General features: G+C 42.2%; 1 protein-coding gene across 1 annotated transcript in view; it reads right to left on the bottom strand.

The window, feature by feature from the left end:
• The window catches only part of LOC139452022 (anaphase-promoting complex subunit 4-like), a 171,673-nt gene that overhangs the window by 50,096 nt on the left and 94,866 nt on the right, over positions 1–26,711 (bottom strand). The window lies entirely within an intron of this gene.

Here is a 26,711-nt window from a genome sequence, read left to right as displayed (position 1 = left end):
GTATTTTGCCCCTTGGATTTTCACCAGCATACAGGTCTAGACCATCTCTCAAGATACAGTGACCCCCTCCGTGGTCTTGTGGTAGAGCGTCCGCCCGGAGAGCGGAAGGTCCGGGGTTTGATCCCCGGTAGCGTCATACCAAAAGACGTTAAAATATGGTATTTGTTGTTACCCTGTCTGGCGCTCGGCATTAAGGGGCTAAAACAAGGACTGGTCGGCTCAGAGTCAGTATACTGTGTCTGAGTGGGGTATTCATGTTAAACTGCGGCATGGTATCTCAGTGTATAAATCAGCATCAGTACGGACTAGTACAAGCAGACACAGACCAAGACACACACACAGACACACAGACACACAGACACACACACACACACACACACACACACAACCACACACACACACACACACACACACACACACATGGGCGTCTCTATATACGTTAAATCCAGTTTCACCTCACCTCAAAATACACTGTATAGTACAGTTAATTTGGCTTATTGCTTCTTTGAACAGCATTCCAGTTTTTATCAAACTGGTGAGTGAGTGAGTGGGTGAGTGGGTGAGTTGGTGAGTGAGTGAGGTGAGTGAGGGAGTGAGGTAGGTAGGTGAGTGAGTGAGTGAGTGAGTGAGTGAGTGAGTGAGGTAGGTGAGTGAGTGAGTGAGTGAGTGAGTGAGTGAGTGAGTGAGTGAGTGAGTGAGGTGGGTGGGTGGGTGGGTGGGTGGGTGAGTGAGTGAGTGAGTGAGTGAGTGAGTGAGTGAGTGAGTGGGTGAGTGAGTGAACAAGTGAGTGAACGAGTAAGTTTTAACGCCACTTTGAACAGTATTTAATGGTGTGCCATCCTTATGTGAGGGGAAAGCCTGAAGTGATGGAGGTCTTCGATGTAAAACCAATTCAGTGAAAACCACAAACATGGGTGCTGAGAAACTTGAAACATAATCCAGATTACCTTGTATTCTGATGGACAACATCAATCTGACAACTCAGCTTTCACAAGAAACATTAAGAAAAAGTAGCCAGTGTGCGAGTACTGCAGTATGCCACTGAGCGTGCCCAGGAAGTCAAGTCGCAGATTTCCACCACCTCCGCCACTGATGTTGGCAAACTTTATGTACAGGGGTATTACCACAACAATGGCAATGATCACCTGAGATGACCAGAATCAACTACTCAGACAAAGTCGCAAACACGGATGACAGGTGCTTGTCTCTTGTAGACCCAATCTCAAACACAAACACGAGCAGATGATCATAATGTTGAGTACTTGGGTCTGAAACTGTCAAATCTTTGAGCCTTTGTAATGGAGAAGAACGGGTGTCCATCGTAATGATAATCTTAAAGTCAACAATTGAATCAAATCAAAGACAACAAAATTTGAAACAGAATACAGGAACTATAATTGGTTTTCCAGAGATTTATCGATTCCAAACTAAATGCCCTGGCAGGCAAATTAGAAAAAAAAGCTTTGTTAGGTTCAAAATTGGATTTTTTCCCCTTTACATTTCGAGGTATTTTACCCAGAAGTACAACTGTTTCCTCTTTATATTGAGCAATACAGGTAACTTTTGCAAAGCTATAACACTAGTCATGATTATACATACCTAAATTGGGTATGTTAAAATTCCAATTTGGGAGCTTTTATGAATGAGTGAGTTTGGTTTTACGTCACTTTTAGCAATATTCCCATAATATCACGGCAGGGTACACCAGAAATGGGCTTCACACATTGTACCCATGTTGGGAATCGAACCCAGGTCCTCTGTGTGACGAGCGAATTTAAGGCTCCAACCACTAGGCTACCCGACCGTCCCAGAAGCTTTTATTTGATGTGTGTGTGTGTGTGTGTATATATATATATATATATATATATATATATATATATATATATATATATATATCAGCGTTAGAAACTTAAGTTTTAGACCAGTAGTCTTATAAGGATAACATGTAGCAAACCCTTAAAAATGGCAAATTTCTACCAGTCCTTATGATACCTTGACTATTGGGCAGTTTGGCAAGGACTTTAGGACTAGTGCCAATTTCTAACCCTGTATATATGAATATATATGAAATATTTGAGGTATACATAGAATGCTTAGAGAAACCACTGTTTTCTCTTTCTTTACACAATACAAATATCAGGTGAGGTGAAATTGGGTTTAACGTCGCGTCCAAGACTATTGCACTTATATAGCGACCTGCATGCACGTGTGTGTGTATGTGTGGCTGCTAGCACACTGAGATACCATGCCACAGTTTAACATGAATACCTCACTCTGACACAGTATACTGACTCTGAACCGACCAGTCCTTGTTTTAGCCCCTTAATGCTGAGCGCCAGACAGGGTAACAACAAGTACCATATTTTAACATCTTTTGGTATGACGCGGTCGGGGATCGAACCCCGGACCTTCCACTCTCCGGGCGGACGCTCTACCATTAGACCACGGAGGCGGTCAATACAAATATCAATGGTAATCAAAAATGATAGTTATTTCATTTAGACAACTAAACAAAAATTAACTTTAAAAGCAATTTAGACAAATTTTCATTTCTATACTCAATTTCGAAGACAACAATATTGCAATTTCTATGAAGAAACCATAGCTTGTCTTCAAGGAACAAAGAACAAAGTTTACATAAGAATATTAATCTTCTTTCAGTCACTGCATTACAATGAAGGTTTCTCAATGTTTATGTTTCTATTTCAAGATGAGACATTTTTCAAAATATAATATATTTTTTAAATTTAAGGAATGATGGCAAAATCAAATTTCAAACCTATATGCTACTCAACATGTAGTAGGGATACTGAGATATTTCATGCTGTTACAAGTTATTGAACTGTGTTGTTCTGTTCAGTTAGTTTGAAATGAAGATGAACACGCTTCAGTTCTTTGTTTTTGGTAAGTTTTTGTATACAGAAACGTACACTAGCCAAAATCAAGACAAGGCTGTACCATTACACAAGGTTAGGGAGCATTTGGCAAAAGATTGTGCATATTAACCTAATATTCCGGCAATATTCCGCGATGCATGCATGCACTCGTTATCTGGCGAACCTGAACTATAACATGAACCGGGTTCAGGTTAGTAAATATGGACTCGTCCGCCATTTAGGGTACCAGGTACATTTCTGTATTCTAATTTTGGCTAGGGTATACATCTCTGTATACAGAAACGTACCTGGGATACATTTCTGTAGTACCTGTGCCGACAACAACCCCTTCAGCTTCAGTTCCACGGTAATATTGAATACTATTCACCCGACAACTCCATGCAATCAGGCACAATGAATCAGTCCTCACCTGGACACACGGAATATCCCTATCAAAAGTTGAATAATATAGTTCGCGCACAAGCCTACAACATGACCATGAAAACAGCTCCACCTTATAGCAGGAAAGTTTCTATCATGAAATCAACAGTGACAATGGCGATCATAAGCAATCTGATGTAATCTCTGCAACTTGGACAACGATACAAAATGGCCATTTTGCCTCAAATAGAAAATAAAGAGGGTAGCATAAGTATAACAAATGGTCAATGATTTGAGCAAATGAATAGATCCAAATCTTCCTGCAAGCATTCAGCTGACCTATTGATCCAAGACTGTACAAATCTGTTCTGGCTCATCTCTGATTGAATGATAAAGAGGCCATTGTGGGTTTTCCATGCATCTACTGATATGGACAAACGCGGCAAACATCAAAGCTTCGATACAGCGGCCCTTTTTCATTGTCTGATATAGCACCTTGGATCAATGATTGTTTAGATAACGGCCCTTAGTAGCCAAAACATAGAAATCGTGCAAGAAAAGTGACTGGACTTGAGTTTGATGTACTACTGATGGACTTGGTGTGAGTAAATGTTCTCGGTTTGATGAAGTTAGGGAAGTGTAACAATGTTTTTCATGTGTCATTGGATTGTTTAAATACCCAGAAAGGAAACATTGTGTGAGATTTTTCTTTCAGGTTAATCAAAAATGGTGCCACAAAACTGTTGTTCACCTGGAAAGAATGTCAAGAACATAAGGCACATTAAACTCAAAGAGTTGCAGCATCGAAGCCCATGAGGCATGTTCACCTGGAAAGAATGTCAAGAACATAAGGCACATTAAACTCAAAGAGTTGCAGCATCGAAGCCCATGAGGCATTTAAATCTGATGTCAAAGGGTAGGGTAGGGTAGGGTAGGGTAGGGTAGGGTAGGGTAGGGGGGGTAGGGTAGGGTAGGGTAGGGTAGGGTAGGGGGTTAGGGTAGGGTAGGGTATAGGGTAGGGTAGGGTAGGGTAGGGTAGGGTAGGGTAGGGTAGGGTAGGGGTAGGGGTAGGGGTAGGGTAGGGTTAGGGGTAGGGGTAGGGTAGGGTAGGGTTAGGGTAGGGTAGGGTAGGGTAGGGTAGGTAGGGTGGGTAGGGTAGGGTAGGGTTAGGGTAGGTTTAGGGTTAGGGTTAGGGTAGGTAGGGTAGGGGTAGGGAGGGTTAGGGTAGGGTAGGGTAGGGTAGGGGTAGGGGAGGGTAGGGGTAGGGTAGGGGGTAGGGGTAGGGTAGGGGTAGGGGTAGGGTAGGGTAGGGTAGGGTAAGGGTAGGGTAAGGGTAAGGGTAGGGTAGGGTAGGGTAAGGGTAGGGTAAGGGTGGGTAAGGGTAAGGGTAAGGTTAGGGGGGTAGGGGTAGGGTAGGGTAGGGTAGGGTAGGGGGGTAGGGTAGGGTAGGGTAGGGGTAGGGTAGGGTAGGGTAAGGGTAAGGTTAGGGGGGGTAGGGTAGGGTAGGGTAGGGTAGGGTAGGGGTAGGGTAGGGTAGGGTAGGGTAGGGGTAGGGGTAGGGGTAGGGGTAGGGGTAGGGTAAGGGTAAGGGTAAGGTTAGGGGGGTAGGGTAGGGTAGGGTAGGGTAGGGTAGGGTAAGGGTAAGGGTAAGGGTAAGGTTAGGGGGGGTAGGGTAGGGTAGGGATAAGGGTAGGGTATCATTGTTAACATATTTTGGAATGACACAACTTGGGATCAAACCACCGACCTTCCAAGTGAGCGAGAGAGAGTTGGCAAGAGGGTGAATTGGGTTTAAAATTGTGCACAGTATTTCAGTTATAATACTGCTAGTGAGCTTAATTTGTGATGCAGCGCTTTGACATTTACCAACAAGCATATGCATAGTGCTCACTATAATTCTAGAAACATGACAAAGGCAATTCTTGGTTTCAAAACCATCATCATGTGTTTCAAGCACACCAAAGGGACATAACTCTGTGGCACATTAGATGACTGGGCCATCTGTGATGCCAACAGGTTTTGTTTGTTTTTTTGTTTAACGCCACATTCAGCAATTCCAGTCTGTAAATAAATTGAGTCTGGACCAGACAATGCAGTGATTAACATCACGAGCATCGATCCACGCAATTGGGATACGATGACATGCATCAACCAAGTTAGCAAGACGGACCACCCGATCACTTTAGTCGCCTCTTACGACAAGCATCGTCACCTCTTACAAGATGGGTTGCTGAAGACCTATCCTACCCTGGATCTTCACGGGTTGATGCCATCGGGTTGGAGATGAGGTCAAGAGGGTCCTTCTGGAACAACCTTATCACCAATATCACACAGCTGGGGCCTACATCGACCTTTCATAGCGGAACAGTCAAAAGGCCAAAACAGCCAAAAGGCAGACACTATCAACTTAAAAAGTTCATCTCACTATCTTCCACAAACATTTACATCTGACTAAATGCACTAAACCTTTAATTTCTGTTTTCATATAATTAATTTCAAAAGCTACAGGGGATGAAGGAAACAGATGACGACAAAGCCTGAAAGGATGCAGTTGTCATCTGTCAAAACAGGCAAATATCACCCGGGGCTAAAAAACAAGATTATCATGTTTCCAAGAAGCAGCACTGATATCAAATTTGATACAAAGACAGTTTTGTTGAAAACACGACATCTGTCCAGCACAGGACAGAATATATGTAAAGAAATATTACTTTGTTTATATTTTTTTAATTCTTTTCTCAAACAATAGTGCCTTATCTTTTCCCATGCATTTCTCACAGTAACTGTATCTAATAAAAAGACTTTAAAAATATAGCCAGACCAGTTTAACGATACTTCTTAACATTGAGGACTACACCTTTGACTTACGATGACCAACTTGGTTCTTACAAAATGTTTATTAGTATACTTGTATTACATGTCTATTTGTCACATATTATCCATTTATAAAATAAAGAAAATATTCCAGAAAATAACCATGACAAGACGACTGTTTTCTCAATATTTTTGTTTGTTTGTTGTTTAACGCCGCACTCAGCAAAGTCTGGACCAGACACTCCAGTGATTGACATAATGAGCATCGATCTATGCAGTTGGGATATGATGTCATGCACCAACCAAGTCAGCGAGCCTGACCACCAAAACCACTTACAAGCAAGGGCTGCTGAAGACCATTAATAACGATGAACTTGACGGAGTCTCAAGAAAATGAATCTCAAAAAGAAAATATGATAACAATGAAGAAATAAATTTAGCAATTTAATTTTATACATAAAAACAAATTCGATACTTTTAAGTACTTTTGGATTAAAGTCTGTGTTATCTGATCTGATCTTGTCCAAAAAAAAAAAAATTCATTCAGAATAAATTCAAATCTTCTCTTTCATAAAGTGAAAACCTCAAACTTAACCAGACAATTACAAAATTGTAATAAAACCAAAATTTTCATGCCCAAAACATGCTTGAAAAACAAAATCCAGAAGCAGACTTCACTGATGAAGCAGACACATTGGGAGCAGACCTCATCTCATCCAATGTCCGCCTGTAATAGATGACCTGTGCCTGGGGCCGAGATGCAGAAGCAGACTTCACTGACGAAGCAGACGCATTGGGAGCAGACGTCATCTCATCCAATGTCCGCCTGTAATAGATGACCTGTGCCTTGGGCCGAGATGCAGAAGGAGACATCACTGATGAAGCAGACCCGTAAAAGCAGACATCATCTCATCCAAAGTCCGCCTTTCAGTGATGAATGACCTGTGCCTGGGGCTGAGATTCAATGAAGGATGAATCCTCTCTTTTGTCTGATGATCACAAGATACTGGCACTGTTAACTAGTTATTAATGCCAAATTAACCCAGCAAATGTCCAGTAAAATCTAAACAAACTTGAGGAGGGAAGAGCTGACTTACAAAACATCAACACATCAAGCAACTAATGGTTGTCAACACAAATGCCATAGGGCACCTGTTTTTAATAAAATGATCAAACTAACCTTTCCTACAGGAGACTAGGAATCCTCTTTGTAACCTTTTCAGTCATTTTTTCAATCTTTCCTGTAACCTTTTCAATGTCTACATAAATCCATAAACAGATCAAGGGTGCTTTCTTTGTAAGTAGAGCAACACGCTGTGAATCAAAATGGTTATCAAATTGCAATTGGATATTCTCAGTAAAATGTGAATAAGAAAGTCAGTGTGTATGTTTTTTGTGTGCAAGCCCTTTTTCTTTCATATATAGACTGGTCTAAGTCTCTTTATATTTCTTTGTCAACAGGTTGTTTTCTGAAAACCCCGGTCGGTAGGAGTGAGTGAGTGAGTTTGATTTTACGACGCTTTTAGCAATATTCAAGCAATATCACGGCGGGGGACACCAGAAATGGGCTTTACACATTGTACCCATGTCGGGAATCGAACCCGGGTCTTCGGCATGACGAGCAAACGCTTTAACCACAAGGCTACCCGACCGCCCCCCGGTCGGTAGGAGGGAAACAAGATTAAAGAGATTTATTTAAGAACTGACTTCAATATTTTTTTTCGCATTTATGGACATATAACTTTAAAAACTGGTGTGCACACTGGTTAATGCTAAGAGTGAGTGAGTGAGTGAGTGAGTGAGTGAGTGAGTGAGTGAGTGTGAGTGTGAGTGTGAGTGTGAGTGTGTGTATGGTTTTATGCCGCTTTTAGCAATTTTCCAGCAATATCCTTGCGGATAACGCCAGAAATGGGCTTCACACATTGTACCCATGTCAGGAATCGAACCCGGGTCTTTAGCGTGACGTGTGAATGCTTAAACCAATAGGCTTCCCGACCACCCCGATGCAAAGAGTGAACACAATTTTTTAAGTGTATAACTCCACAGGCGCAAAAACTTACTGAGGTCAATTCTCATTAATAAATATGTCAATAATTACAGCTTCACTGACTGCTTCTTTAATCATCAACACAAAAAAGTGTTACAGTGAGTGAGTGAGTGAGTTTGGTTTAACGCCGCTTTTAACAGTATTCCAGTTATATCGTGGTGTGTCAGATTAATGTGGGAGGAAAGCCCGAAGTAATGCAGGTTTCAGACGTTTACCACTTCGGTGAAACCCACAAGCACAGATATGGTGCTGACAAACCTTGAAACATAATCGGGGTGAACCAGGATTCGAACCCACAATCATAGGTTTCTGGCGTGCCCAAGGGATGCAGCTCTGCACAGTGAATTGCAGCGCCTTAGACGACTGGGCCCCCAAAAGTGTTACAATAATACAAAATGAGAGACATCACTCAACACAGTAATGCAACACAAGCCCTGGCCCCGCCCATTCTATTATCAACCAATCAGGAAACAGTAGTCCGTTAGTGGGCTTGGCCTAATTGTATTTTCTTTAATGGAAACATAAATGCCAAAACAATTGAAAGTTTACAAAGTTAAATGCCACCTGAGATTTCCAATTTATATATATTTCTGTACACCAAGAGGTGATTTGCATTTTGTGGGCTTTGGTCATTGTAGCAAGCACATTCTTAATGCACATGCTTAGAATTTATGCATGAGCATAAAACTTGCATTGCGGTTAGTAGGTCAGCGACTGTCAATTCGTTACAGATAATCTACAGTTGAAACAATAGAGTGGCATCATAACTGTATTTTAAATACAATCAATGAAAACTGATACAATGAGCTCTTCCTTACTAGGCTCCTGGGCTGGGATGAGTCCAAATTAACTACCCTGGTACCCATCCCCCTATAACCCGACCCTACCCGGGTACCCATCCCCCTATTACCCGACCCTACCCGGGTACCCATCCCCCTTTTACCCGACCCTACCAGGGTACCCATCCCCCTATTACCCGACCCTACCCGGGTACCCATCCCCCTATTACCCGACCCTACCCGGGTACCCATCCCCCTATTACCCGACCCTATCAGGGTACCCATCCCCCTATTACCCGACCCTACCCGGGTACCCATCCCCCTATAACCCGACCCTACCCGGGTACCCATCCCCCTTTTACCCGACCCTACCCGGGTACCCATCCCCCTATTACCCGACCCTACCCGGGTACCCATCCCCCTTTTACCCGACCCTACCCGGGTACCCATCCCCCTATTACCCGACCCTACCCGGGTACCCATCCCCCTATTACCCGACCCTACCCGGGTACCCATCCCCCTATAACCCGACCCTACCCGGGTACCCATCCCCCTATAACCCGACCCTACCCGGGTACCCATCCCCCTTTTACCCGACCCTACCCGGGTACCCATCCCCCTATTACCCAACCCTACCCGGGTACCCATCCCCCCTTTTACCCGACCCTACCCGGGTACCCATCCCCCTATTACCCGACCCTACCCGGGTACCCATCCCCCTATTACCCGACCCTACCCGGGTACCCATCCCCCTATAACCCGACCCTACCCGGGTACCCATCCCCCTATTACCCGACCCTACCCGGGTACCCATCCCCCTATTACCCGACCCTACCCGGGTACCCATCCCCCTTTTACCCGACCCTACCCGGGTACCCATCCCCCTATTACCGGACCCTACCCGGGTAACCATCCCCCTATTACCCGACCCTACCCGGGTACCCATCCCCCTTTTACCCGACCCTACCCGGGTACCCATCCCCCTATTACCCGACCCTACCCGGGTACCCATTGTAGGTCTCAAGAGATCGGTAGAAAATGTCCGATTAGGTATTTCTTTTACCATAGCCCTGGCAAAAAATATTTAGAAACGTGTATCAAACAATCTGGTCATGCCTACATTGAAGTTGTCTCTTTATTCAACCATATGAGAAGTCAGAAGGAATGGGTGCATAGTCAGAAAGAAATGCGAACATTAGTGACTTGTAGTGTAACCATAGAGTTCCAGGTAGTCATTAAACCATATATCACGTGACTAACCACACATTCGAGTTGTACGTACCCGGGTCCTACTCAGCATCCACCCGACACTGGTACCTGAGTTACCCATCCCACCCCTACGAGGTTCAGCGTTTGATAATCTGCTTCTAGTGCAATAAAATTCAGTGATCTCCATATTTTTTCGCCAAACCTTTAGATGCATGAGAAGATACTATCAGGATTTCAAAGACACCTGACCGCCTCCTGTGTCTTGTGGTTGAGCGTCCGCCCAGAGAATGGAAGGTCTGGGGTTTGATCCCCGGGCCGCGTTATACCAGAAGAAGGTAAAAGATGGTACTTGTTGTTACCCTGTCTGGTGCTCGGCATTATGGGGCCAAAACAAGGACTGGTCGGCTGAGAGTCAGTATACTGTGTCTGAGTGGGGTATTCATGTTAAACTGTGGCATGGTATCTCAGTGAGCTAGCACTATAAATCGGCATCAGTCCATACCAGTACAAGCAGCCACACACACACACACACGTGCATGCACGTCGCTATATAAGTGCAATAATCTTGGACGCGACGTTAAACCCAATTTCACTTCACCTCACCTCACCTCAAAGACACCTGTCTGTATTTGGATCCACATCAGGAGACATCCTATACTTATGCTGTCCTGTATGCATGTCAAGCAAATCACGTCAAGCAAACATTGAATTAAAGGTCTTTGTAATTGTGTTTTCAACTTATTAAATGGCCATCTGTCTCTTTGAGCATGAGCTTGTTGTATAGTTTTTATTTGTAATGAATTTGTATTGACAATGATATTTTTATCTCTTGATAAATGTGTAACATACAATTAACTGAATAAACTCTTATAATTTTGGATTAATAATCTTTGTATTGAAATTTACCAAGTGAAGTCTACATTAATTGACTATAGATACCATACTATAACAAAACCATTGAACTGGTCTTCAGCAACCCATGCTTGCTGTAAGAGGAGACTAACAGGATCGGGTGATCAGACTCGGTGACTTGGTTGATGCATGTCATCGTATCCCAATTGCGCGCTATGCCAATCACTGGATTGTCTAGTCCAGATTTGATTATATACAGACCATTGTTGAGCACAGTGTTACACAACAAACAAACTATACCACTGAGAAATCTCAAGCCATATGTTAAAAGGGGAAAACGCTCCATACTCCGTCCGTTTTCTGTCTAGACGGTGTAATGAATGACAAACTCTACACCAACGTCAAGTAGGCCTGGTAACAATAGGCAGGTCAGACTGTGCCATACGACTTAGAGTTCGTCAATTAAAGACATCATAGTGCTTACAGGTATCAAATCTTAGATTTGAACCCATCATCAGCAGATCTGATAGGTGTGGTATGCAGCTCTGCTCAACATACTGCAAAGACTTAAAAATCTTGGGGCCGTTCCTCAAAGGGATCTTAGCTCTACAACTGTCATCAGTCAATATTTTTAAGAATGATAGTTACAATCCTCTTTGCACTAAATCACTCTCTGGAGTGAGTATGGTTTTACATCGTTTTTGGCAATATTTCAACCAAAACAAAATCATTGTACCAATGTATGAAATCAAACTCGGGTCTTCGGTGTGACAAGTGAACGCTTTTACCACTAGGCTACCCCACCTCCCCTGCTGTGTAGAACAGGACCCTAGGCTACGTATGCCCCGCCCCTCTTCCCCAGGTGTACCACCAACTCAGTTTCCTCTCAAAAGACTAAAACATTATTTTTGTCATCTTGATTAATATTTCAACCTATTCAAATATTTTATTCTTTACCATCCACTCGAAGCAGAACAAAGGCCCCATGTTATTCTCCCCGATGAAAGATGCTTCAGGCTCATGTCGGTATCGCTCCCCGGAACAGCTACTTCAACTCTCCACAAACAAAAGCTTAATAAGATCTCTTTTATTACAGAAATAACCAAACTTAACCCAAGTTAATCAAACAAGCAAAATAGTCAAATAGTATTTCTGGGGTTCAGGAAAATACCCAACACAAACATATTTCAAGTGCGGATATGAAAACTAAACAGCTCCCTTCCTGCACTTTCGACCTAAACTATTTGAAAAGGCGAATAAAGTACAATCATATCCCCCACAATCCCCCAACCCCACTCAATCCCTAACCCAAGCATCTTGTGAGGTGCAAGTTTAGGCCCATTATATTCTAATTGCCGAGTATTTACTCTTGAAATCCACACATTTCCTGATCAGATTTCTGATGGTGGCAGACGGACTTGACCTGCAATACTGTTGACACAGCCTCCCTACCCCAAGTGGGGAGCCTCTGTCTTGAACCTGCCCCCCCTACTCCTCTTAATTGATTGTAATTATTTGATTTTCGCCTTAAACCATTTCGGCCATGTTGGACAAGATGTGACCACGGCAGCCTCGACTGTCCATGACTACAACGTCTTCATCCTGACACTGGCCTTCTGACTGCTCATCTGCCAGTGTTTGGCCAAGGGATTTACTCCACGTGCATTGAAAGAATGCTTTTTGATTTCTACCCATTATTGTTGACCCTGCGCTGTGCGTCCCTCATTATTTCCTGGGACTTCACTCAATGTGTTGAGTCGCTCCTTGGGCGAAATATCATAACGTTGTCAAAGACTACATGACAATGATGACTATTCTTGTTGGTTTGTCCACGGGAACACAGACTTGTCTGCTTTCAGGACTTATGCCAGTTATTGTGCATGATATTGTCTGGCGTATTGTTCGATGTATTGTCCGAGGTATCGTCTGTACATGTAGACGCGTCTGAAGAGACCATTATCTCCAGGAAACGCAGATGATCATAGCATACAGAACAGGACTCGGTCAATACACATCTATCTCACCAACAGAGGGATGGTATTGAACACTTAAATGACTTTTTGTGGGAACAGAACTGTACAATGAACTGACGACAAAGAACTTGACGCCCATTAAGTGACTCCTGAATTGGGTCAGGGAAGCGTTCAAAATTCAAACTTTGCATTTGGTAGGGGTGATTTGCTGCCATTTAAATTCTGCAATAGATATAGTGAGTGAGTGAGTATTGTTTCACGCCGCTTTTAGCAATATTCCAGCAATATCACGGCAGGGGACACCAGAAATGGGCTTCAAACATTGTACCCATGTCAGGAATCGAACCCAGGTCTTTGGCGTGACGAGCGAATGCTTTAACCACAAGGCTACCCGACGGACCCTCTCCAACAAGAACAGTTAGCACAGACATGTACAGGAAGTCATGAAACTGTCATGTAATATCGAACCCGGGTCTTTGGCGTGACGAGCGAACGCTTTAACCACTAGGCTACCCGACCGCCCCTGCAATAGTTATAAATACCATTGCAATACTTTTACAATTTGTTCATTTAAAGCTGCACTCAGCAACATTACAGCTATAAATACTGGAGTCTGGACCAAACAATCCAGTGATGAATATTGTGGGCAACGATCTACGCCATAGAGGTACAAGGACATGCTATCAACCCAGTCACTGAGCCCAAAACTTGATTCATTTGGTCGCCTATTTCAACCAGAAGAGGTAGCTGGGGGCCTTTTCTAACGTGGATCTTCAGCCGTCGGTTCTCCGGTACTTGACTGGCATAGGGCATGCCATCTCAACTGTAAGAGTCTTGTAACATACTCTTAAAACCTAAAAGAGAACTAATCCCATGTCAAGGGCATAGCATGTGAACACTATGTCCACTGTGCCACCCTACTGCCTCTCAGTTGGAACATAAGTCCCCATGTATGATCAAGATATTGCTATCTCTACTCCGCAATGCAATCAGCAAATAAAAAAAAATATATAATTTTTCATTCTACATAACCTGTTATCTTGCTGTCTTATTTGATATCACTGCTGGACACTTCAAAAGAATCATTTTATCATTTTAATCCCTGTTTAGAATGTTAATGCTTTACGGCTGTTTAAAGCGGTCTGGGCCGTTACTGTAACCTGATCTATCGATATGACAGAAGAGCCGGTGTTGGCTCCACTACATGGTTTGTGTCGTTGCATGGTGTGTGGAGATTAGAGGTGCGGGATTTCATGTCTTTAATACAAGATTATTGTAATAAGGCAACATAATATAATTTGCAAATTGGTTGTTTGCTCTTTGGTTTATCAGGACGGTGGGAGCTGTTGAATTGGTCTTGATTAGGAGACGCAGCTTGGATCATTGTTGTACATCTGTGTTACATTACATTTTGTTTGTTTGTTACTTAATATTCCAGCGATATGATAGAGGGTTGTAAATAATCAAGTCTGGACCAGAGAATTTAGTGATTGATATTGCGAATCAACGATTCATGGGGTGGGTGGGAGTGAGTGAGTGAGTGAGTGAAATAGGTGAGTGAGTGAGTGAGTGAGTGAGTGAGTGAGTGAGTGAGTGAGTGAGTGGGTGAGTGAGATATACAGGCAGAAATGCCAGAGAAAAAAGTGCAATAAGATTAGAATTCTGTGAGCATACAGCTTTGTAAACCCACAGGCTTACAGGGAGACACTGAAAAAGAAAATGGTTTACAACTAATGGATGGTGGGTGGGATGGATGGACAGACGACATGACATGCCATACCATAATGACCTTGAGCCACAGTTCAGGTGAGCTAAGTATGATAAAACCAACCTCAGAAAAAAACAGGTCAACTATGATTACACCACAAAGGCAGCTGAACCACTGTCTCAACACGAGCTCATACGGCCTTGACCTAGCCTAATAACCACTACTAATGTATGTGATACTAATACTCCAACTGTAGCAAGTACTGAACTGACAAATGATTTACAACACAAAAACATGACTCATCAAACAAAGACTTCAGTTGTGTGCAACCAATCCCGTGACATGTGTATTAATATTTATGGACATGTAATGAGTTCTCAGGTCAGTTAAAAACATCTACAAATCTTCATGGCCACAAGAAAACATCCTAAAGTCAGTAGTAATATGTGAGTGAGTGAGTGAGTGAGTGAGTGAGTGAGTGAGTGAGTGAGTGAGTGAGTGAGTGAGTGAGTGAGTGAGTGAGTGAGTGAGTGAGTGAGTGAGTGAGTGAGTGAGTGAGTGAGTGAGTGAGTGAGGTTTTACGCTGCTTTTAGCAATATTCCAGCAATATCACGGCGGGGGACACCAGAAATGGGCTTCACACATTGTACCCATGTTAGGAATCCAACCCGGGTCTTTGGCGTGACGAGCGAATGCTTTAACCACTAGGCTACCCGACCGCCCCTCTCCAACAACAACAGTTAGCACAGACATGTACAGGAAGTCATGAAACTGTCATGTAATATCGAACCCAGGTCTTTGGCGTGACGAGTGAACGCTTTAACCACTAGGCTACCCGATCGCCCCTCTCCAACAAGAACAGTTAGCACAGACATGTACAGGAAGTCATGAAACTGTCATGTAATATTCAGACACATGACCGTAGAAAATGCCTTGAGGGTATTTAGCTGTCTTGATGCATTATTAATCGATTCCTTATAAAATAAATGTTAAAACTACTTAATATCTGTTGAAACAAAAAGGTTTGTTGTTCATATCAGCATCAGTAGTTAAAGTTGTAATTGATAGAACAATCCACCTTTACTTGTTAAAATGTTTCTTTCAGCACAATTCCAACTCAACAGTGGCCTAGGATTTGTTATGTTTGTTTGTTGTTTAACACCTCTCTCAGCAATATTCCAGCAATATGACAGCAGTCTGTAAATAATTGATTCCGGACCAGAGAATCCAGTGATTGATGTCATGAGCATCAATCTACACAAATGGGATACGATGACATGCATCAACAAAGTAGCTAGCCTGACCACCCCTAAGTCGCCTCTTACGACAAGCATAGTCAGGTTTGCTGAAGACCTATTCTACCACTGATCTTCACGGGACAATTGGCCTAGGAGACCAACATCATATTGTGTCCTCATCCACCATGCTGCTCCAATACTACTCCTCATTGATTTCAACCTTAAAGGTAGCTTACATTAATAAGTATTTACTAAGAGCATGCCTTGTGTGGAATATTAGCACTATACAGTCTGTCTCACAAACCCTGATAGAAACATATCAAAAACAGCCCATGCAAGTCTATAATGTTTGGCAAGTCTAGATTACTGCAGTATCTGAAAATGAAGAAATTTTCTAGGCTCCTTTTTATTATATTTTTATGTAGATAACTGCACAACTGTTTTTTTTCATGTTCCTTTCAGAGACTAGATGTTCGTCTAGTACATGTTATTATCATCATCATCATTATTTACAGTTCCTGATACAGATCTACAACATTTTATTTTCAAGACGTCAAACGAGCTGCAAAGAAATTTGCCTGACAATTGCTTCAGATGATCGTCCAAACAATCAGATCGACAACTACAAAGACAACATTACCCAAACTTTCAAATGAGGTTCAAAATAGCCCTGATAATGAGCCTGTCCTAGTCAGCTGCCGGCAGATGGATGGATGGTCTCATCACCGTCCTCATCAGCTATTGTCACGGCGGACATTAACACACCTTCTGTTCACACCTCCGCACACTTTCAGACGTTGCATCATCGCACAAATGTCAACAAGTTGGGCAACAATCCCTTGAATGGTTCAACTGATCATGTGCCGGTTATCATTAGTTTAATCGTGTAATCGTGGCTCCATGAATACAACATGGAGGGTCCTAGAGGGGATGAGATTAGTGTTAATACAGTGAGATTTAAGGGCTCAACGTGGGACCATGCGTTATAGAGTTTATTCAATGGGTAAACCGTTGACACCAGGGGGCAGTCTACAGGCATGAGATGTGGCATGATGGGTAATTAGATACAGAATGTGGAGAAATAAACGTTGGATGCTTGAATCGTCTCCGGTTAGAAGGTGGTATACTAGTGATTTCTTTAGAATGTTTTCACTCATTATTCGTATATCACAGACAAAATGTTTTGATTATTTGTTTGTTGTTAAACGTCATACTCAGCAATATTCCAGCTATATGACGACTGTCTGTAAATAATATAGTCTGGACCACACAATCCAGTAATTGACATCATGAGCATCGGTCCACGTATGCAATAGGGATATAATTGCATGCAACCAAGTCAGCAACCCTGACCATCCGATCCCATTAGTCGCCTCTTACGATAAGCATAGTCGCCTTTTAGGGCAAGCAAGGGATTACTGAAGACCTATTCTACCCCGGATCTTCACGGGTACAGACAGAACGAGTCATATCGCAGTCGAGCTGGAGACATCCCAGAGCATAGGATAACCTTTTGATATTTTTATGAATGAGACACTAGCTTATAAACTTTGATCTGCCTGTGACACAGCATGAGAACAGATGAGATGCCAGAATATCATTTATCAATGGGAACATGATATGCAGCCCAGGAATTCCGTAGCATGAATAACAATAGAGCTGTTGTTTATGACACTATGATCTTGTACTCAGGTTTTTGCATACATTGGTATGCCTGTGTGTGTCAGTGATAGAATACCTTCATTCAGATCCAACTTAATACACAAAACAACGGAGTGCGCACAAAACTATTACAATAGCAACTGGAAATATCAGAACAAAATGAACAAAAATTTAAAATAATTATAAAAAAATTAAAAACAATCGTCTCTTTGTCTAGAATAAGTGAGTGTGGTTGTACACAGTTTTTAGTATTATTCCAGCAATAGGATGGCAGGGGACACCAGAATTAGGCTTCACACATTGTACCCATGTCAGGAATTGAACCTGGGTCTTCGGTGACCACCCCTCCTTGTCTAGACCTATGCAACAGTCCTTGGTCATCTATTGAACCATTTCTGGACCTACCGTTTATTGCTGTGTATAAGGCGAGATTTTCAAATAAGGGCTACTTCCGGGTTAGTTTACGAGAAAATACACACGGTAATCTTAATCTCTGCATATAAAACAATGCCTATCAGAACAGGAAATACAATTTAATCATTGTTAATCAGTAAATGATCATGTCTAGTGTTTTGTTTCTTCTCAACTTTAAAATCTGTATTGTCCAAGTTTAATTGTTATGATCTGTTCATTTCCCTGAATTCGCTGAAGGGAAACGATGTAATTTTTTTCTGCGTAAGACAAACACGTTTTTATTGCAAATGTAGATATTGTGTATGCAGTGGTGATGTGCTTCATTCTGATTTGCTTTAGAGACGGGGTATATAAATTAGCATTGATTTTAAAGGCTTGTACATGGGGGTCGTCTTATACGTGGAGTGACTTTATAGACGGCGATAGACAGTATTCGACACATCTTTACAATCACCTTCACATGATCAGCCAATTCAGCAAAGATGAATGACACCTTTTCACTTCCAGTGATAACACTTACCCGAATAAACTAATACAAACTGAGTCAGTGAGTGAGTTTGATTTTACATCGCTTTTAGCAATATCACGGTGGGGGACACCAGAAATGGGCTTCACACATAGTACACATGTCGGGAATCGAACCCGGGTCTTCGGCGTGACGAGCGAACACTTTCACCACTAGGCTACCCGACCACTCCCTAGTCATCAGAACAAAGAGTGACAAAAAAGGAGGAACTATCTTCCCATTATGATCATAAACCAATAACAGATTGGAACCAAATAATTCAAACCATGTCTCCCAACCACCTCGAAACAAGTATATCTGGAAAGGTTCATTTATCTGGCCACTGAATTAATGTTATAACTCACAAATAGTGCCATTGTTCCCGCAGTATCTGAGGAGGAGATGTGTACAATGGAGGACAGATGACGGACAACAAATTGGCCATGACATTCAGTCAGGGTATCTATAACCATGTTAAACTTGACCACGTAAGCATGATGACCACTTAACTACTCTGAAACACACCTCCAGCATGGCAATAAACACAAAGACAGCACAAAACACTGCTTATTGTCTCTTCATGCAAATTGTCTTGTCATTAATTATACTTCCGTACAGCTGTTGCCAGTAATCAAAGCTACCCGACAGATCGGTCCCCAAACCCGATCTATCGCTTCCTTCGAAACAAATATTAGATGGTCACTCTGACATACATACGTCGGCCTCAGATTTATGAGTTGCTGGAACGCAATAAACTGATAAACAATGCTGTGGAACAATGGCGGTAAGCGTGCTGCGTTACCTGATACCATCTCGTGACGCCTTCATTCACTCGAGGCAGACGTCCATTCACACACTGTAATATGTTGGATAAATACCATTTCTTATCTTCACACCTGCTAAGAAGACAAAGCAAGTTAAACTGGCAAAAGTTTAAACATAGGATATTTGATAGCAGTGAAACATGATATATGCACTTTTCATGTGTGAGTTTGTTCGAATGAGTGTCATTTCAAGTCTTTGGTTATGTCACTTTCCTTAGGATGACACATCCATTAAGATGTTTATTTGTTTGTTGTTTAACGCCACACTCAGCAATATTCCAGCCAAATAACAGCGGCCTCTAAATAATCGAGTCTGGGCCAGACAATCCAGTGATCAATATTGTGAGTAAGGATCCACGTCGATGCGGCATGATGTCACCAAGTCTGACCACCCAATCCATGCTGCCCCTAAATATGACCAGCATAGGTTTACTTTGGAGGAATTCTAGTCTGGCATCCCATCAGGGTAGGAGATGTATGTATTACGGAGACAAATTAAAAAGAGGGCGGTGGGGTAGCCTAGTGGTTAAAGCGTTCGCTCGTCACGCCGAAGACCCGGGTTCGATTCCCGACATGGGTACAATGTGTGGAGCCCATTTCTGGAGTCCCCCTCCGTGATATTGCTGGAATATTGCTAAAAGCGGCGTAAAACCATCCTCACTCATTCACTTCAGTGACCATGTATATCTTTTGAGTAATGAGTATTAAAAATGGGCTAAAAATCTTATTAATATCAAATATTTTGATTTGATACCACCTCTCTCATGAATATCTCCATTAGAGGTCAGCCCCGGTCACCCAATCTAATAAGGCAATCAAAGGTTTAGAGCCAATCAAATTTCATCTTTCAAAACGATTCAGCTTCACTATCAAACAGGTGAGTAATACCATGCAATGTTTGGTGCAGACAAAAATGAAACAATTACTAAAATAAATAATGTTTTTGAGCTAGTCAGATGTAAGCTTTCTTAAAAGATACAGCTGAGCTGTCAGACTGGTGACAGTTATACTAATCATCTGTACAGGAAAAATGAAACAACTGCTAAAATAAATGATGTTGTTGATTGAAAGACACAACTGCTCTACCAAAAACATTATGCTGCCACTTTTCCATTCCATCCAAACATCCCATTTCTGTTTGCTCATATTTTTTAGCCAACAAAATAAAAATTTCAGTTTCTTGTGCCCCTAGTACCTGCTAATTTCACTTCATGTTTTGTTTGTTTGTTGTTTAGCACGCACTCAGCAATATTCCAGCTAAATGACGACGGTCTGTAGATAATCGTGTCTGGACCAGACAATCCAATGAATGACATTATGAGCATGGATCTATGCAATTGGAATACGATGACATTCATCAACCAAGTTGGAGAGCCTGACCACCAAATCCAGTCTTACAAGCATAGTCGCCTCTTACAACAAGCATAGTCGCCTCTTACGGCAAGCATGGGTTGCTGAAGACCTATTCTACCCCGGATCTTCAAAGGTCTCTGAATACTAACCAGCGATTCACATTATGAGCAACATCCCACATCGTCAGTTACAATGATACACAATTAGGCCAGATAGGGGAACAACAAGTACCATCGAAAATGTATTATAGTACGACGTGACCCGGGCCTTTGGCAAGATGAGCAAACACTTTTACTACAAGGCTACTCCACAGCTCCTACAAACAGAAGAGTGAGTGAGTGAGTGAGTATGGTTTTATGCCGCTTTTAGCAATATTCCAGCAATTTCACCGCAGGGGACCCGGGTCTTCGGCGTGACGAGATAACGCTTTAACCACTAGGCTACCCGACTGCCCCTCAAACAGTGAGTGAGTGAGTGAGTATGGTTTTAGCAATGTTCCAGCAATATCACGGTGGGGGACCCGGGTCTTCGGCGTGACGAGCTAACGCTTTAACCACTAGGCTACCCGACTGCCCCTCAAACAGTGAGTGAGTGAGTGAGTGAGTGAGTGAGTGAGTGAGTGAGTGAGTGAGTGAGTGAGTGGGTGGGTGGGTGATGAGTGAGTGAGTGAGAGTATGATTTTATCAATATTCCAGCAATATCATGGCGGGGGACACCAGAAATGGACTTTATACATTGTACCCATGTGGGTAATCGAACCCGGGTCTTTTGGCGTGACGAGCGAACACTTTAACCACTAGGCTATTCCATAGCCCCATCAAACCAAAGAACAACCACTTAAAACTTGAAACTTAAGTAATACTAAATCATTCACAGGAACAGGAAACATTATATCAAATCTTAGACATCCTTAAACATCTGTCTAAACTTTATCAACAGCTTGCGACAAATCAGTTCATATAAATCACAAATTCCCATTCAGATAGTTCATTATCATTTCCAAGCAGACTGCAGCAGACCTGAACGCACCTGATCATCAAAGTAAGATTTCACCTGACCATCAATTAACTATTACAGAGCTCTCTTAGACACGCTAAACGTAGCCACATGAAACCTACAATAAACCTCAAATTACAAAATCAAAGGCCAACAATACAGTAAATCAACTGAACAAGACCAGTTTCATTTATTTGACCATAAATGTTCAACACGACATCCAAATAAATCAGCCTGATTAGCTCAGAAATGGTTACAATAGCCGGTCAAGAAAAACGGATACCTGGGACAGATTCCTGTTTTATAGCCCCGAGATGAAGGTGAAATCCCAGAATGCTACAGTGTCCACCCGACACCTTGTATGGATGTCCGTCTCCACACCTTCCCGGGATTTACACCTCCAATAAACCGACCAGCAGTAGGTCCGTGGGGGATATGGTTTATGGTGCAATTCGGACCTCCAACAGTTTAGTGTCAACAGACAGACTGAAATTTTATTAGAATTTGGGATATAAAAGTCAGCTCGTGCCATGGGGGTCTGGTTGTGGAGAATCATATTGCAACATACAAAGCTCTGTGAATACCAAGTAAGGCTGGACAGACAAACACAATCAGTAGATCTACAGAGGGGACTTGATGGTGATGGATTATCTGTGCACTGCCTCAGTAAACAGCTATTCAAGGTTTTCACCTGTCTTAGGGGAACTTAACACGTTCCTAATTAAAACCAATCAAAGTTGTTCTTTGCCATGGCGAGGTGAAAGAACAATATTTTTCAACTCTTGAACACATTCCTCCTTTGTAAGCTCAATTAGTTGTTGGTTTCTGTTACAATGCAGTCTGCAGAGTGAGTGAGTGAGTGAGTGAGTGAGTGAGTGAGTGAGTGAGTGGGTGGGTGGGTGGGTGGGTGGGTGGGTGGGTGGGTGAGTGAGTGAGTGGGTGGGTGGGTGGGTGGGTGGGTGGGTGGGTGAGTGAGTGAGTGAGTGAGTGAGTGAGTGAGTGATTAGGTGAGTGAGTGAGTGATTAGGTGAGTGAGTGAGTGAGCAACTCTCACACACACACACACACACACACACACACACACACACACACACACACACACACACACACACACACACACACACACACACACACAAAAGGTGGTACTGAATGGTAAGTCCATAGGTGGATAGTGATTCTATCCTAATAATAGGCGAGTCTTGATAAGCAGACGCAAGTCTCTTTTAGGGACAATTTGTTCTTATTACTAATATAATCTAGAAATTATGATTTAATCTAATAGCTATTGCTTTAGGGACTTGTGCAAAACTTACTCAAATGGTATTCCCCTAGGAGACATTAAGAACGTGTTTTTGACAATTGTGAAATGTGTACTGTAATCTGTATCACACCCTAACCCTGTCTGTCCGTGTCTGACACACAAGTGTCCTGCAACAGTAATTACTGGAAACAATGCATTAGATCCGACTGGGTGTGCCCGCTGGTGACTGACATGTTTTGTTAAATGGCCCATTAGCCTTTGTTTGGTGTCTAGAAGTTTGATGACGAGGATTACATAATGAATGAACAGTTTCTTGTTACAATTGTTATGGCACGATAGTAAGTTGCCACAACCATCAAACAACCAACTCAGCTAATCAATCTTTGGAAATACATAAAATTCCAAGCTGGGGCTAACACATATTTTTTTATTTATTTTTTTTTGGGGGGGGAGGGGGGGGAGTGAGTGGTTGGTTGTACAGAAACCTACCATTAATTTAGCTAGAATATAAAAAAATAATATTTTTCAAGTTGTGTGCAATGGAAGTTGTACCTTGGTATAAAAACTGTTTTTGAAAATTAAACAAATTTTATTATATTTATTTTCTCTCCTGTTACATATTGATCAATAAAATTTGTGAAAAAGAAATTTAATGGTGTGACTTAAATGGCTTTGTGCTCCCCCTAAAAAACAGTAAGGAGAGTGGGTTGCTGGTTGTACAGAAACCTATCATTAATTTAGCTAGAATATAAATAATAATATTTTTCAAGTTGTGTGCAATTGAAGATGTACCTTGGTCTAAAAACTGTTTTTGAAAATTAAACAAATTTTATTTTATTTGTTTTCTGTCCTGTTACATATTGACCAATAAGATTTGTGAAAAAGATATCTAATGGTGTGACTTAACATGGCTTTGAGCTCCCCCTAAAAAACAGTAAGGAGACAAGTTGTCTGTTTTAGGACCTTGTGCATCTATGAGACAATGGTGGTGGTATTTCAGCCAACATCAATAGTTGTTTGTGCTTTCTTAACTGTTTAGGTTGTCATGGGATTCAGTGGGTAATTAACAATTATCACCTGTATTGAAGCTTCAGGTGTGGAGGGTTGTGTTTACCTGGCAGGTGGTGGTAGTTGTTGTGGCAACTCACCTGTATGGGAATGTTTGTTTACCTTGGAGAAAACGGTAGAGAGTATTTTGAAGTGAATGGACTGAGGTTGTACTTACTCAATAGAGTTACCCTTGAATCATGTACAGCTTAGTGGCAAAGTGGTCTTAGGTGACAGAAGTTGCTAGAACTAGTGGTTGCTCACTCACTAACTCACTCCCCTTGGTGACATTGAGAACAATGTTGTTTGAGTGAGTGAGTGAGTGAGTGAGTGAGTGAGTGAGTGAAAGAGTGAAAGAGTGAAAGAGTGAAAGAGTGGATGAATGAGAGTTGCTTGAGTGAGTGAGTGAGAGAGAGTGGCTTGGGTGATATTTTCCAACTCTTGATCAGATTCCTCCTTTGTAAGCTCAATTAGTTGTTGGTTATGTTACAGTGCAGTCTGCAGTGAGTGAGTGAGTGAGTGAGTGAGTGAGTGAGTGGATGAGTGAGAGTTGCTTGAGTGAGTGAGTGAGAGTTGCTTGAGTGAGTGAGTGAGAGTGGCTTGGGTGATATTTTCCAACTCTTGATCAGATTCCTCCTTTGTAAGCTCAATTAGTTGTTGGTTATGTTACAGTGCAGTCTGCAGTGAGTGAGTGAGTGAGTGAGTGAGTGAGTGAGTGAGTGAGTGAGTGAGTGAGTGAGTGAGTGAGTGAGTGAGTGAGTGAGTGAGTGATAACATTACTACTGCTGCCATCAACAAAGATTGCCATCAAAGCCAACAACTACTATGGAAATATTCTGTCCCAGAATTTAAATTTGAACAGGAGTAGGTTTTCAAAGCAGGAGGAAAAGAAAAAGGAAGAGTTCTCACAGTGAAATTACAAATGGAATGCAGAGGATAAAAAAGATATACAAGCAACCCCTGACTGCGACATCGGAGTGGAATACATGTTAATGAACCAATATATGTGTCTGCACCATCGCCTTGTACCTCCTACATTTCCTCCGATAAAACATGCAGATTTCAAATTCTTTCTTCAAAAAATTGTAATTTCATCCGAAACATTCCCATCCATCAAACCTGGGTGGTGTTTGAGGTACATCAGCCTCGCACTTCACCTCCACAAGCAAGTTTCGTCTTTCTATCGAAGCTATCTTTTATGAAACAAACACCAAACTCGACAGGTGCAGAGTCCATTACAAGAGCAGCCCTCACAGACAACACAGGGATAAAAAATAATCCAGCAATTCCTATCAAGATGAGACTAAAGCTAAGTCTCTGAATAGATATGATTTTGATAGAAATAATCAACAACATTTAAATTGAAAGTTTGAGAGTTTCGGAACCTCAAGAAAATCTAGACTTGCTTCATTTAGGGCTACAGCATTAAAGTAAGGGCTGGGCAGAAGAGAAAATAATATGATTTGGAAACTGTGAGACAGAATATGGTATAGTCTATCCCTTGCACTTACATCCTCATGTCCCGATCAGGAAAAAAAGTAAAGAAATGTTACCATGTTTTAGATAAAGACTACTTCGTCACCTAACAAAGCCTATAGTATATACTCATACAGTAAACTACGGTTATAACGAACACACAAACTGACCGATATAACATGCTGTTGTTTGGTCCCCTGCATTTACTGTATATATCCGATATATATACTTATAAAGAACTACGGTTATAACAAACTAATATTGGTGGTGTTTTGAATTAAGGATACCCGTAGCTAACTGTATCATATTTTCATAGAAATTACATGATTAAGTAATGAGGTGTCATTGTCGTTCTGTTCTTGTTTTCTTTCCAAGTGACCATGTCATTCCAGGAGAAGTCCTGAGGTGATTGGGTGGTCAGTGGGTGTGACTTGGGTGATGGTGTGTCCTTGTACCATGATGGTATTAATCGGTGCTCGTGCTATCAACCATTGCTTAGTTGGTCCATGACTCACTCATGTATGTTGCATGTTTCATGATGGAGGGCAAAGTTGTTCTAAACAACACCATACTTCCCTGATCGCTCGCTTTCTCACCCACTCATCCATCCATCCATCAATCCGTCCACCCATCCATCCATCCTTCATCTACCCATCATCCATCCTCCCATCCAACCACCCACTCACTCACTCACACTCACCCATCCATCCTCCCATCCACCCACCCACCCACTCACTCACTCACTCACTCATCCATCCATCCATTCACTCACTCATACACGCATTCACCCACTCATCACTCGCTCATCCAACCACCCACTCACTCACCAATCCACATACCCACCCACCCACCCATCCACTCACTCACTCACTCACCAATCCACATACCCATCGCCCACTCACTCACTCACTCACTCACCCACTCACTCACTCACCCACAAATGTGGTCAAACTAGGTGATTTGTTGATTGCATGTCATTGTACATGATGACATTGATCGTTGCACACATTATAAATCACTGGATCGTCTAGACCAGACTCCATTATTTACAGGCTGCCATCACATAGCTGAAATAGCACCAACACCACACCGGCCTGCTCGTCAGAGGCAAGTGAAGTCTGGCACTGTTACATAAAATGGTCTGTAGTGACTTTTCAACTAGATACACTCAGCTCATTGTATTTACCCCTGAAAAATAACACTGCAGTTGGAATGACAATTTACCAGAGGGACACCTGAATACTTTTTTTTCTATCAAACACGTGTGTTCCAAAAGAAACGTCGGCTTTAGTCAAG

This window comes from Haliotis cracherodii, unplaced genomic scaffold (assembly GCF_022045235.1).
Source record: "Haliotis cracherodii isolate W230 unplaced genomic scaffold, xgHalCrac1.p SCAF_9, whole genome shotgun sequence".
In the NCBI taxonomy this organism is placed as follows: domain Eukaryota; kingdom Metazoa; phylum Mollusca; class Gastropoda; order Lepetellida; family Haliotidae; genus Haliotis; species Haliotis cracherodii.
The sequence above is the reverse complement of the archived record's forward strand: the minus strand, read 5'-3'. Positions and strand labels throughout refer to the sequence as shown.